Source organism: Hemiscyllium ocellatum, chromosome 25 (assembly GCF_020745735.1).
Source record: "Hemiscyllium ocellatum isolate sHemOce1 chromosome 25, sHemOce1.pat.X.cur, whole genome shotgun sequence".
In the NCBI taxonomy this organism is placed as follows: domain Eukaryota; kingdom Metazoa; phylum Chordata; class Chondrichthyes; order Orectolobiformes; family Hemiscylliidae; genus Hemiscyllium; species Hemiscyllium ocellatum.
The window spans coordinates 21,593,102-21,607,758 of NC_083425.1; the positions used below are offsets into that span (position 1 = coordinate 21,593,102).

General features: G+C 40.8%; 1 protein-coding gene across 4 annotated transcripts in view; it reads left to right on the forward strand.

Annotated features, from left to right (window-relative positions):
* tbc1d16 (TBC1 domain family, member 16) overlaps nt 1-14,657 on the forward strand; it is a 127,765-nt gene that overhangs the window by 13,236 nt on the left and 99,872 nt on the right. For 2 of the 4 annotated variants that reach the window (XM_060844500.1, XM_060844501.1), the window contains exons 2-3: nt 2,475-2,537; nt 7,967-8,003. The exons of 1 other annotated variant lie outside the window; for it this stretch is intronic. The gene's annotated coding sequence lies outside the window, so the exon portion shown is untranslated. The remainder of the gene's footprint in view (nt 1-2,474; nt 2,538-7,966; nt 8,004-14,657) is intronic. One more of the 4 variants, XM_060844502.1, reaches the window with a different exon arrangement.

Consider the following 14,657-nt stretch of genomic DNA (forward strand, 5'->3'; position numbering starts at 1 on the left):
CAGCAGTTCAAGAAGGCAGCTCACAACCTCCTCCTCAAGTGCACCAGGGATATAGAACATAGAACATAGAAAAATACAGCGCAGTACAGGCCCTTCGGCCCTCAATGTTGCGCTGACCGAATCCTACCTAACCTACACTAGCCCAATAACTTCCAAATGCCTATCCAATGCCAGCTTAAATGACCATAAAGAGGGAGAGTTCACCACTGCTACTGGCAGGGCATTCCATGAACTCACAACCCGCTGTGTAAAGAATCTACCCCTAACATCTGTCCTATACCTTCCACCCCTTAATTTAAAGCTGTGTCCCCTTGTAACAGCTGACTCCATTAGCGGTAAAAGGTTCTCAGTGTCTACCCTATCTAAACCCCTAATCATCTTGTACACCTCTATCAAATCTCCCCTAAACCTTCTTTTCTCCAATGAGAACAGCCCCAAGTGCCTCAGCCTTTCCTCATACGATCTTCCTACCATACCAGGCAACATCCTGGTAAACCTCCTCTGCACTCGTTCCAATGCCTCCACATCCTTCCTATAGTATGGCGACCAAAACTGCACACAATACTCCAGATGAGGCCGCACCAGAGTCTTATACAACTGCAACATGACCTCAGGACTCCGGGACTCAATTCCTCTGCCAATAAAGCCCAGTACACCATATACCTTCCTCACAGCACTACTTACCTGGGTGGCAACTTTCAGAGATCTGTGTACATGGACACCAAGATCCCTCTGCTCATCCACACTACCAAGTAGCCTACCATTAGCCCAGTAATCCATCTTCTTGTTACTCCTACCAAAGTGAATGACTTCACACTTTGAATTCCATTTGCCACCTTTCTGCCCAGCTTTGCAACTTGTCTATATCCCGCTGTAACCTGCCACATCCTTCCTCACTATCCACAACTCCACCGACTTTAGTGTCATCCGCAAACTTACTCACCCAGCTTTCAAGCCCCTCCTCTAGATCATTTATAAAGATAACAAAAAGCAATGGTCCCAAAACAGATCCTTGAGGTACACCGCTAGTAACTGCACTCCAAGATGAACCTATACCATCAACTACTACCCTCTGTCTCCTTCCAGCCAGCCAATTTCTAATCCAAACCTCTAATGCACCCTCAGTGCCATACCTCCGTAGTTTTTGCATTAGTCTACCATGGGGTACCTTATCGAACGCCTTACTAAAATCCATATACACAACATCTACTGCTTTACCCTCGTCCACCTCCTTAGTCACCTGCTCAAAGAACTCAATAAGGTTTGTGAGGCACGACCTGCCCTTCACAAAACCATGCTGACTATCCTTGATCACATTATTCCTATCCAGATGTTCATAAATCTTATCCCTTACAATTCTCTCTAAGACTTTGCCCACCACAGAAGTCAGACTCACTAGCCTATAGTTACTCGGGCTATCCCTACTCCCCTTCTTGAACAAGGGGACCACATTCGCCATCCTCCAGTCTTCTGGTACTATTCCCGTTGACAATGACAACATAAAAATCCAGGCCAATGGCTCTGCTATCTCCTCCCTAGCTTCCCAGAGGATCCTAGGATTAATGCCATCAGGCCCAGGAGACTTATCTATTTTCATCCTTTCCAGTATTCCCAAAACCTCTTCCCTACATACTTCAATGCCATCCATTCTAATCACTTGTGACTCAATATTCACACCAGCAACAGTGTCCTGTTCCTGAGTGAATACTGATGAAAAGTATTGATTTAGTGTCTCTCCAATCTCCTCCGCCTCCACACACAACTTCCCACTACTATCCTTGACTGGACCGATACCTACCCTAGTCATCCTTTTATTCCTGACATACCGATAGAAAGCCTTTGGATTTTCCCTAATCCTACCAGCTAAGGACTTTTCATGTCCCCTTCTCGCTGCTCTTAGCTCTCTCTTTAGATCCTTCCTGGCTACCTTATAACTCTCAATCGCCCCAACTGAACCTTCACGCCTCATCTTTACATATGCCGCCTTCTTCCCTTTCACAAGGGATTCCAATTCCTTATTAAACCACGGCTCCCTCACAAGACCCTTAACTCCATGCCTGACTGGTACATACTTATCAAGGACACTCAGTAGCTGTTCCTTGAACAATCTCTACATATCATTAGTATTCTTCTCTTGAAGCCTGTTTTTCCAATCCACGCATCCTAAGTCATGCCTCACCGCATCATAATTTCCCTGTCCCCAGCTATAGCTCTTGCCCTGCAGTGCACACTTATCCCTCTCCATCACTAAAGTAAAAGTCACCGAGTTGTGGTCACTGTCCCGAAATGCTCACCTGGATGGATAATAAATGTCAGCCAGCAGCAATACTGTCCCACAAGTGAATAAAAAAAGGAGTTGTTAAACTTTACAATTTGTATTTATTTGGAAGTGTGGTGTAACTAATGGTTCTTAGATAAAATTGATAAAACTCTCTGGAAACATATTTTCACTTTATTTTATCATGTGGTTTTAGGGCCACAGCTGAGAGTTTGTTTTCAAGAGAGAGGAGAAGGCAAAGTCAAGATCTGTATTCAAGGTTAGTCATCTGTAGAAATCTATTTAATGCATGTTAACACTATATATAAGCTTGCATGGTAATCTGAGATCTACCAAGTGTTATGCACACAATAACTGTATTTAAACAGAGTTCAAGTCCTCATTTCTAGTGAGAGCTTTATTTCAGTTAACCACACCCCATTACTGATTACTAGCTCTTCATATTTATTCAGTCTGTTTGCATCCAGTTAACATATCCATCTTGTTCCTTCATTCAATTAGGCGTTCCTTCAGACTATGTTAGACGATACCACAGGTTCTGAATTTAATGGTACATTAAGAGACTTACCTACAAGTACTTCTTGCTTTACCATAAGTTCTATCCCGCTCCCATCTTCAATCTATACTGTGCTATTTAAGTAGCTCTGTGACATCATTGTAAGGCTACACAGCATTTACTTGAGCATTCTGCTCATTTTGATTCTGCTCATCAAAATGATGCTGTCAACAACCAACATCTACACTTCAGTTTCTCAAATTATATTGCTTTTAAGAAAGTAGTACAAATTTGGTGGATATTATAAAGAGGAAAGGAATTAATTTCAAAATGTGTCAGCTGTTACAAATTAAATAGCCAGTGTGCCAACCAGTGACATTAAAATAAAAAGCTGGAAATGCTTGCCAAATCAAGCAGCAACAGAGTTCATGTCTCAAGTCATTATGAGGATCACTGTTGCCCAGAATGTTAAATAAAGATATGTAATATTGGAAGTACTCAGTAGGTCAAGCATTATCAAAGTGAAATCTGAAAAGTTAAAAGGTTAGTTCTGTTTCTTTCCACAGATGCTGCCTGAACTGCAAGTGTTTTCAGGACCTTTGGTTTTATGTTCTGTTTCCCAGCATCTGCAATATTTTGCTTTTATGATCCCCGTGCAGATTGATAAGTTTTAAATGGAAGGAACCATCAGCCAAGCGAATAATAAAAAAAACAGATGTTCAAGGTTTCACTTTTTATAACTTGTACTGTAACAAGCCAACTGGATTCAAAATAATTCAAACACTAAATTAACAGGTGAACAGTATATAAATAAGAAGGTAAATTTCGCTTAGAATAATCAACGCAATAAAGGTATGGCCCATGTAGTTACAAGCACCCTCATTATTTCCCAAACACATGGTGGACCACATGCAATCTCACAGCCTGTCCAACTCTGCTTCTGCTTTATAGGATTTCTCACTTCCACTCAATTATCTCAACCTTCGAGTGATATTCTATCTAAACATCTTGCCAGCAGCAAGAATCACTTCTATGAACACTCTCTCAATAAAGTCTCAATTGCACAGAATCCCCAGAGACTTGCTTCTCCAACTTTTTGAAATGGTGTGGTGGTTGTTGGCAACATAAACAACAGTAATGGCTCCAGTCCAATCTGCAATCCTTTTCCCTTCTTTGCTCTTTGATAACACATACAAGAATACTGTATTTGTTCTACTCTCTGTTCAAAGACTGGATATTTTCTGTTTGGCAATCAGAGGCAACCTTGCTTATTTCTTTTCTCAATGTGTTTGAATTGCCAAATGAGAAAAACCAGCTGCCCCAACCTAACTGTGATTAGCCTCCTGTTTACCCTTTACACCCTAGGTGTTTGTCCCTTTGGGAACCTTGGAAATCATGGGCACTTCTTGGAACTTTAATGATGTCTTGATCATTTAAAGCAGTTAAGCATGCTTCAGAGTACTCCCCATCCCACTTCGTTCTAAAGGGGATATTGTGTAAAAGAAAATACAAGCTTTTCCCAGCACATGGATCATCTCATTTGAAATAGACAATGAAGTAGGCATTGTCTATTTTAAACTGATAGCCATAGCAGAGATAAACTTTTCATTTCCTACTGACTCTCAGAAGACTTTATCCATGTTATGCAATAGTTGAGGATATTTGTCAAGGGTGATGCCATTTTATTTGCTTCAGTTGTGTCTATGACATTATATGCTCTGAATTGTAGTATTACTCCTTTTTTTTTCTGAAGGTTAGATTGCATCAGAGTATGGTTTTGTGTATGATATGCTCCACCACAAGGGTAGTCTGTGGGTCCATAAGGGGTTGAACTTGTGGCAACGTTTGTTTTGGGTTGATTTCAAATTATGTCACTATCCCTTTGGATTCTGAAGTGTTTTAAGCAATATCTGACATCTGAGGTTTGAACTGGTTTGGAACTGATGGTGCAAATTCATGCTTCATCGGAACTTTGGACTCAGAAAGGTGGTTCTGCAATAATTTGGAATGGCATTTGATTGTTGTATTATTTGTTTACAATTACGTTGCTTAATAGGTGGAAATTTTGCAACAAATTTGGTGACAAAGATTAGAGCTCAGTCAGATCATGCTGCTTATGATTTGTCAGATGCTTGTCCAACATATGGTACAGGTTAGGCAGAAATTTCCCAATACTTAACTGGAGAAAGATGCAAACCATTGACTTTGGTCTGTGATACGCAGTCTGTCCCTCACCACTGACTCCATTCATCTCCCAGGCAACTATCTCAGACAGAAAGCTTGTTCAAAGTCTTGGTGTTCTACTTCCGCTTCTGACCATATATTCATGCCATCACTAAGATTGACTATATGAACTGTATTAGTGCCACCTTCTGCTTGTGCCATATGCTGGAAAATTTCATTGAATGTGTTTCCAATTTCCACTCTTCTATCACCTTCACCTTATTCTACCTCTGACTCCTCTCCTCCCTGACTTCTGTATCTCCTTTCCTGGTGATAGTTTATCAACTAATGTACAGTACAAGTTCTCAGTCCCACAGCCACTTTGCACACTTCCTCACATCCTGCTTCTTGTAGGGATTCATGTAATTTTTCTGTTGTATCAGTTCTATTGATACAACCTGCCACCCAGCACTTCTGACATCCTTTATTCTCGATAAAGCTTTCTGTTGCTTGTTATTTTAATTGTCCATCTTGTTCCCATTCTGACCTTGCTATCCGTGGCCTGCTATGGTATTCCAGTGAAGCACAATACCCACTGAAGAAGACTATCTTTCATCTTAATACTTAACAGCCTTGACTGAATGTTGAGTTCAACTTTAGATCATAGCCTCTGCTTCCATCTTTTTTTTTCCATTGCTGGCTAGTTTCTTTATTCCTCCATGTTTCAATAAGATAGCTGCTACATCGCCATTCATGCCTTATCTGGGCACAACCTTTGTTTCAAAAATTTATCCGTTGCCACTTTTTTTGGTATTTGTATTATTAAGTATTTTATTAGTTAATTCCCCTACTCTCTATCCTGTCATCCTACAATAAATTCCCTTTGATCCATCCCAGTAAAAACACTTATGTTTCAGTCTTCCTTCTATTCTAATAAAAGGTTATCAATCTGAAGTCTTAACTCTATTTCTCTGCAAAGGTGCTGAATTGCTGAGAATTTCTAACATCTCTGTCTCAGTTCATTTTCTGATGAAATCTTTTTTTGTTACCTCTGTACTTGATCGTTTCAACAGGCTGCCAGTCAGCATCCCATATTCTATACTTATAAACTGGGGTCATCTAAATCTCTCCCTGTATTCTAACCCTCACCAATTTACATTCACCCATCATTCCTCTTGTAAACTTTTGCTATTCTATATTGGCTCACAATTAAACAAAACCTCCATATTAAAACTCTGATCCTTTGTTTGCAACTTGTTTCCTGGCCTCATGACTCCCTGTCTCTATAATCGTGTCGGGGGAAGAAAGTGAGTTGTGAAGAGGACATAAGGAGTGTAAAAAATAATAGAGATAGATTAAGTGAGTGGTGAAAGATCTCGAGCATGGAGTACACTGTGGGAAAGTCAAGTTGTCCATTTGACAGAAGCTTTAAAAAGCATATTCTCTAAATGATGAGCAGTTAGAACTCTGAGATGCAGAAAGGTCTAGGTGTCCTATTGCACGAGTCACTGAAGGTTCATACGCAAGAAGTCAGAAAAGCTAATAGAATATTGTGGCTTATGCAAACAGAATTGAATGCAAGAATTGGAAGGTTATACTTTAGCTTCACAGGGTATTGATGAGACCACATCTAGAATAATGGTCACATATTTAAGGAAGGATGTTAATGCATTGGACACAGTTCAAAGAAGGTTTGCTGAACGAATAGTGTCGCTTGTTATTTTAATTGTCACCTTGAATGGACTATTTTTATGAAGGCAGCCTCAACAGGCTAGGCTTGTACCCTCTGGAACTTAGAGTCAGGGTGACTTAATTGAAACATGTAAGATCTTGAGCGGGCTGGATGTTGAAAGGATGATTCTTGTGGGAGATTCTAGAACTAGGGGTCATAGTTTAAGAATAAGAAGTTGCCTATTTAAGACAAAGATAAGGGAACCTTTTCTCTCTGAGGTTCGAGTCTCTTGGGAATTCTCTTCCTCAAAAGGCAGTGGATGCTTTATATTCATGTACTTTTAAAACTAAGCTTGTTAGACATATTCTTAATTACCAAGAGGATGACAGCTTATTGGGCACATGCAGGAATGTAGAGTTGAAGTTCAAATCGTGATCTGCTTGAATGATGGAGAAGGTTCAAAAGGCCGAGTGGCTTGCTGTTGTTCCTTGTTCGTACCTTTTGTAGCTTACAACTTTCTGGAATCTGTTCTCCTTTAATCTAGGCCTTTTGAACATATAGAATTTAAATTTCTCAACAACAGTTGATGGCTATTCCTTTAGTGCCTAAACTGTTCAGTCTCTCAATCTGTTTTTAAGACTCTCATTTCCAAACAAAACTTCAGCTGTCTGTTATGCTGCAACCTTTCATGCTTGTTGTTAAATTTTACTTTGTAACATTCCTGTGAAATACTTTGGGACATTTTATTATGATATGGGCTGCTTATGAATGCAAGTTGTTGATTTGGTCAACCAAGCCTTCATGAATAACTTATCACCAACACTGTGGCGTTGGGACAGTTTGTGAGATTTTGCAATGCCATGACAGTGAATTACAAAGATATTAAAAGGTACATGATACCCTAAATAATTGTAGCAATCATAGGCCATTTGGCCTATTGAGCCTGCTGCAGCTTTCATTAAGGTTAAGTTGGAACTGATTACGGACTTTACTACCTCTGTCCCAAAACACTGAATGTGATGAGTGTTAGCCAAGTGCAGAGATTGACCAGTGGAGGGAATACAGAAGAATGCTGAGAGTTGAGGAAAATAAGTGTGCAGGAGGCAGAGATATCTGCTCAGAATGACTTAGAAATCATAGAGTTAAAGAAGCAATCGATAAATGAGTTGTTTTATCAATATTTATAATGTTTGAGTCAAGTTTTCAGTATATAGCATTTTCACAAAATTTCTTAATATTGATTTTCTGATTAAGTCTAAAATTTCAGTCACTGATGATCTGCTGGAGATCTATGAAGTTGTCAATCTGCTGACTGTGGCATGTCTAGTTCCAAATAGCTCCTTCTGTTTTATTTCAGATGTCAGAACCCTTTACTGAGGAAAAGACTTCAGATTGTAAGTATTAATTCCTTCTTCACTTCACAACATATTGACTCATGTTTTGCAATAGTAATTACAGCAAAATTGATCGCATCTATCACCATTACTCCTCTGAAACTAATAGCAACTTCTGGTGTCCACACTTGCTGGAGTTGCTGAGAGTGACTCTATGCTTCTTTAGAAGGTGACCTGCTAGGATTTTCATAGCCTACAATCTGTGGGGAATCTGTCACTTGCAAGAACTTTCACTCTTGCATCTTCATCTATTGCAAAAACACCTGAAAAATTTGCACAGTGTTATCTTGTTAATTGTCATGTAACTAGGTTTAAATCTAGAAGTTCATAAATACAGCTAAACAAACTCAGTGGCCGTGAAATATTAATTCTATTTTTAAATATCAAATTTCTCCATTATATTATTCAATATTTTAATTATAAATTGCTCTTTTATCTTTTAACCTGAAAGTCCTCTGTAAATTCTAATAATTTATTTTGCTCTAGATATTAACAAAAATTATAGTGATGGAATTCTGTGGTTTCATTTCCTTGTTGGCTGTCTGGGTGCATATTTCAGTGTGATTCGTGGTTAAATAATCTTGATGGCTAATGATCTGTCACTTGGAATAAGAAAAGGTCACACCGCTGAAATTGCTAGATTTTGAGACAGTTTTCTTTTGAAGTCAGCAATGACTGCAAAATCCAACCTAGAGTATATTTTTCACTGGATGTACTGTATTGAAAGCTACATGCTGGCTAACATACCAACGTTGCTCTCAATTGTCTTTAGCTTTTTCTAAAAGGTGAATCATAGTAAAGGAACATCTCTTGTCGGAATGTTGAGCAAGAGAGATACCTCTCACAGGCAGCATGAAGAGTGAAAACACAGTTGGAGGCAAATGGTGCAACACGAATATAGTGTGTAATCTGTACTGGTCTTTCAGTGAGATGCAATTTTTTTTGGATGGACATTCTATCAGCTTGCTCACATTGGTTACAAGTATTTCAATCTTTGTCTTTTGCTCCACCCTCATCAAAATTAGGATATTGATGGAGTCTACTCCCCCTCTTGTTTAATTCACAACTAGCTATAGCAATATAAGAGTTCTGATATGATCCATTGGTTGTGGAATCACTTAGGTCTGTTGAGTGGATACTACTTATGGTGTTTGGCATGCAAGTAATCCTGTGATGTAGCTTCATCTAGTTGATTCCACATTTTTATATGTGCCTGGTGCTCCTGCTGGTATGTCCTTCTCCACTCTTTAATGAACTATGTCGCTCCTTTGGCTCGATGGTAAAAGGGGGCTGTGATTTTACAAATTACCGTTGAAAACAATGCTGCTGATGGCCCAATTTTGAACTCTGGATTTGTTTTGAATCTATTCTAACCCATGTCACACAACTAAATAAAAGGTATGAAGGATATGTTTAGAGTGAAGATGGAGGTTTTGCCTTCACAAGGATTGTGCAATGATCATTCTCACCTATTCTGTCAGTAGCAGGTGTATTTGTGATAGGTACATTGAGAATCTGGTCTAGTAGATTTTCACTTTGTTGGTTCCCCCACAATCTGCCACAACCCCACTCGGGCAACTCAGTCAGTCGTGATGCTGTCAAGCTACCCCGGCTGGTTGACATTAAATGCCACAAACCAGAAGACATTCTATGCCCTTGCCACTCTTACTACTTCCTCTAACTGGTGTTCAACATGGAAGAGTATTGATTCATCAGCTGAGGGAGGACCATAGGTGGTAATCAGCAGGAGGTTCCCTAACCGTGTTTGACCTGATGTCATGAGGCTACATGGGGGTCCAGAGTCAATATTTAAGACCCCCAGGACAATTCCCTGCTGATGTATTCCAAGGTGCTGCCGCCTATACCAGTCTAAAGGTTAGATAGGATATATGTAAAAATGTAGGGTGTGGTGTCTGGGATATTGACTTATAAAGTATGGTTCTGTGAGTAAGACTGCCACACTATTATTTGTCTAGATAGGAAGAGCTCTCCCACTTTGACAGAAACCCAGAATGTTTGTAAGGAGGATTTTGCAGGTCAACAAGACTAGCTCTGCCATTGTTATTTCTGATGCCTAGTTCCATGTTGCTTTTTTTTTTGTGTTTTTATTTAGTGGTTTGGTACAACTGGTAGGTTGCTATTCCATTCAGTTAAGAGTCCACCGCATTGCTGTTAGTGTGGAGTGATGTGTAGATCAAACCAGGCAAGGCCATAAAAAACGGCCCTTCAAGCCTGCTCCCCAATTTAATAAGATCATGTCTGATCTGATTATAACCTCAAATCCACATATCTACCTACTCTGACAAAGCAGAATCTATCAAGCCCTGCTTCCAATGTCTTTTTCAAGAAGAGATTTCCAAAGCATCATAACCCACTGTAAAGAAAGAATTTTGTATCACCACTTTTCAATAGGTGACTCCTTTAAATTTTAAACAGTGATTATATTTCCTTCAAAGAAGAGGAGACATTCTCTCCACATTCAACCTGTCAAGAAGCTTGGGATCTTATGTTTCAAACAAGTCACCTCTTTCATGACTCTAAAGCTCCAGCAGATAGAAGCTGAGCCTTTGCAATCATTCCTCATGAGACAACCCACCCAGTCCAGGTATTAGTCTGGTAAACTTCTCTGAACTGCTTCCAGTGTACTTAAATCCTTTCTTAAATAAGGTGACCAGTGCTGTGCCCAGTGCTCAAGACATATTCACCAGTGCCTGTAAAATTGGAGGATAATCTTTGTTTTTTTGTATTCAGTTCCCTTTGTAATAAATGATCACATTCCATTAACTTCCTTAATTACTTTTGCACCTGCATATAGTCTTTTGCTATTTGTAGGCTAGGACATCAAGAATCCTTTGCATCTCAACTCTACATTCTCTTGCCATTTAGATAATATGCTTTTCTCAAATCCTTCCATCCAAAATGGACAATTTCACATTTTTTCCACATAATGCTCCATTTGCCAGATCTTTGCCCAGTCACTTATCAATATCTTTTTGTAGTCTCTTGTTCGAAACTTCTTGCCTATGTGACGTCAGTAAATCTTCCATTCGTTCATCCAAGTTGTTGAATAACTTGTAAACCATTGAGCTCCCAGCACTGATCCCTGTGGCACATCACTCATTGCATTCATGCCTAGTCTCTATTTCCTGTTAACCAGCCACTCTTCTATCCATGCCAATATGATGCCCCCTATACCATGAGCTTTTAGTTTCTACAATAGCCTTTGATATGGCACTCTATCATAACCAAGTACCTACCACATTCAAGATGTAGTGCAAATTTCACCAAAGATTCTTAGAAAGCACATTTTGAGTGCATGACCAATACCATCTAAAACGACAGGGGAACACTGTCACTGACAAGTTTCATTCCAAGCCATTCATCATCCAGACTTGGAACTGTATCATGTTCCTTCAGTGTTGCAGGGTCAAAATCCTGGAACTGCCTCCCTAACAGCATTGTAGGTCTACGTAGAGCACTTGGACTGCAGCGGTTCAAGAAATCATCTTATCACCACCTTCTCAAGTGTAACTATGGAGTGGCAATAAATGTTGGCCCAGGCAATGATGCTCATGTCCAACAAGTTTTTAAAAAGAAATCAATACATGCAATAACTACAGTTATATACAGATGAGGAAGAGAATGTAGTGTAACAGAAGCCTGATGGAGAACATCAAACTTCAAGACTAACTAACCTATATTCTCCTTGTAATCCTTCATAAGAGTAAGAACTGGGCCAAATAAGCTTATCAGGAGAAAAGGCTGAACAGTGTTCACATTTTTAGTTTCAACCATATCCTCAAAGTCTCATGTTGGAACCAACTAAGAGGTCCTTGCATGTGCTAAATCCATCAGTCATTACAAAGCTAATTCCTGTGAAGGCTCAGCCACCACTAGGTATTGATTGACAACTGTATACCTAAAGATCTTCTGTACTGTGAACTGGCCACTGGGTTGTGACTAGGGCATCATTACAGCATCAATGTGGACTTTGCTAGTTTCCTCATTTCCCCACCCTTCACCTTATCCCGCTTCAAACTCCAACTCGGCATCGCCCTCATGACCTGTCCTATCTGTCCATCTTCCTTCCCATCTATCCGCTCCACCCTCCTCTTCGACCTATCACCATTACCCTCACCTCCATCTACCTATCGCACCCGCCCCCCCCCCCCCCCCCCCCCCCCCCACTCCTAGACCCACTCCCCTCCCATTTACCTCTCTACCCGCACAGCTCACAAGCCTCATTCCTGCTGAAGGGCTCTTATCCAAAACATTGACTTTCCTGCTCCTCGAATACTACCTAACCTGCTGTGCTTTGCCAGCACCACACACACAACTCTGATCTCCAGCATCTGCAGTCCTCGCCTTCTCCTATGACAAGGACAGTCATACTGCTGCTATAGGGACCATTGCAAATGAAATTTGAATATGGTAGACATTAATGTCAGACAATTGGATATTTAGCGGCCAAAACCACCTAGAGGCTGACTGTCCGAATGGTGTTGGAAGTGGCAAAAAGAAAAGGAATGATCTGTTACTTGAAAAGAGGCCCCAAAAAAACAGAGGTCAGTGAATCCTACACTTTCTCAGTTCAGCCCCTTCGTCTGTGCAGCAGAGAGTCTGATACCAGAATGGGTCCTGAACCAAACCAAGCAATACTTTGTGCCTTGCTGTTCAACCATTCGTCTCATGAATCAGGCTACCATTGTAAATATGTATCCTGTTATTGACTGCACAGACTTGTCCTATATTTGATAATCTCACATCACATTAGTCAGTTATCCTTCAGAGCTGCTGACTCTGAGGGCCTGCTCAGGCGGCTCAAATTTGCTGTTCATTTCAGATTGGCAAATAAAAAATGGTCACATTTATGCAATGAGAGATGCTTTTCATTTGGAATTCCATCACATTACTTCACAACAAAACGTTATTCAGTTCCAGGACATCTCTACAGGAGTTCCTCAGGATGGTATCCTAGGCCCAACCGTCTTCAGCTGTTTCCCTCCATCACAAGATCAGAAGTGGGGATGTTTGGCAAGAAGTGCTCAATGTTCAGCAGTACTCGCAACTCCCTCAAATACTGAAGAAGTCCACATTCAAATGCATCAAGATCTAGACAATATCCATGCTTGGGCTGACAAGTGGCAAGTAACATTCATGCTACACAAATACCCAGGCATTGACCATCACCAAAAGAAACAATCTAACTACCACCCCTTGACATCAATGGTGTTATCATTAAGGATGTTGATCATTGGTGAATTCAGTGAAGCTTCTATTGACCAGAAACTCAACTGGACTCGCGACATAAGTACAGTGGCTACAAGAGCAGGTCAGGGGCAAAGAAGACTGCGGCAAGTAACTTACTTCCCGACTCACCAAAGTCTGTCCATGGCACAAGTGTGATGGAATACCCACCATTTGTCTGGATCTGTGCAACTCCAGCAACAGTCGAGAAGTTTGATATCATCTAGGACAAAGCAGTCTGCTTGATGGCACCACATCCACAAACATCCACTCTCTCCATGCTGACGCTGAGTAGCAGCAGTGTACAGAAATTCACCAAAGATCCTCTGATAGCACCTTCAAAATCTGCAACCACTTCAATGACAAGGGCAGCAGATAGGTGGAAACGCCACCATCTGCAAGTTCCCTTCCCAACCACTCACCATCTTGGAAATACTTCACCATTTCCTTCACTGTCACCAGGTCAAGGTCCTGAAATTCCTTCCTGAATGATATTGTGGGTCAATCCACAACAATTGGACTGCAGCAGTTCAAGAAGTCAGCTCACCACCACCTTCTCAAGGGCAACTAGGGGCAGGCAATAAATGCTGCCCTCTCAGTAATGCCCACAATCCCACAAAAGAATTTTAAAAATCTCTTCTCTGATTTGAATTCCAAAAGGATTCAAACTTTTAATGCATGTTTTTAAACACTCGAGTCTTCATAATATGTTTGTTCCATGTATTTCTTTTTCTCGTTCTCTTTTCTTTTTTGACCTATAATAGGTTCTATTATCCACTCTAAATCTGCCTGTTCTGCTCCCCACTTCTCTTAAGAAGGTGAGGGTCCTAAGAGTCATAGAGGTTGTTGTGGTTCTGTTCGCCGAGCTGGTAGTTTTTGTTGCAAACCTTTCGTCCCCTTTCTAGGTGACATCCTCAGTGTTTGAGAGCCTCCTGTGAAGCGCTTCTGTGCTGTTTCCTCCGGCATTTAAAGTGCTTGTCTCTGCCGCTTCCGGTTGTCAGTTGCTGTCCGCTGCATTGGCCGGTATATTGGGTCCAGGTCGATAGAATCAATGGATGAGTGCCATGTCATTGATTCTATCAACAAACACATCGACCTGGACCTAATATACCGGCCACTGCAGCGGACAGCAACTGACAACCGGAAGCGGCAGAGACAAGCCACTATAAATGCTGGAGGAAACAGCACAGAAACGCTTCACAGGAGGCTCCCAAGCACTGAGGATATCACCTAGAAAGGGGATGAAACATTTGCAACAAAAACTACCAGCTCGGCGAACAGAACCACAACAACGAGCACCCGAGCTACAAATCTTCTCCCAAACTTTGAAACTCATAGAGGTCTACAGCACAGGAAAAGGCCCTTTTGGCCTGTTAAGTCTGTGCCAGTAAAGAAAAGAAAAAAACA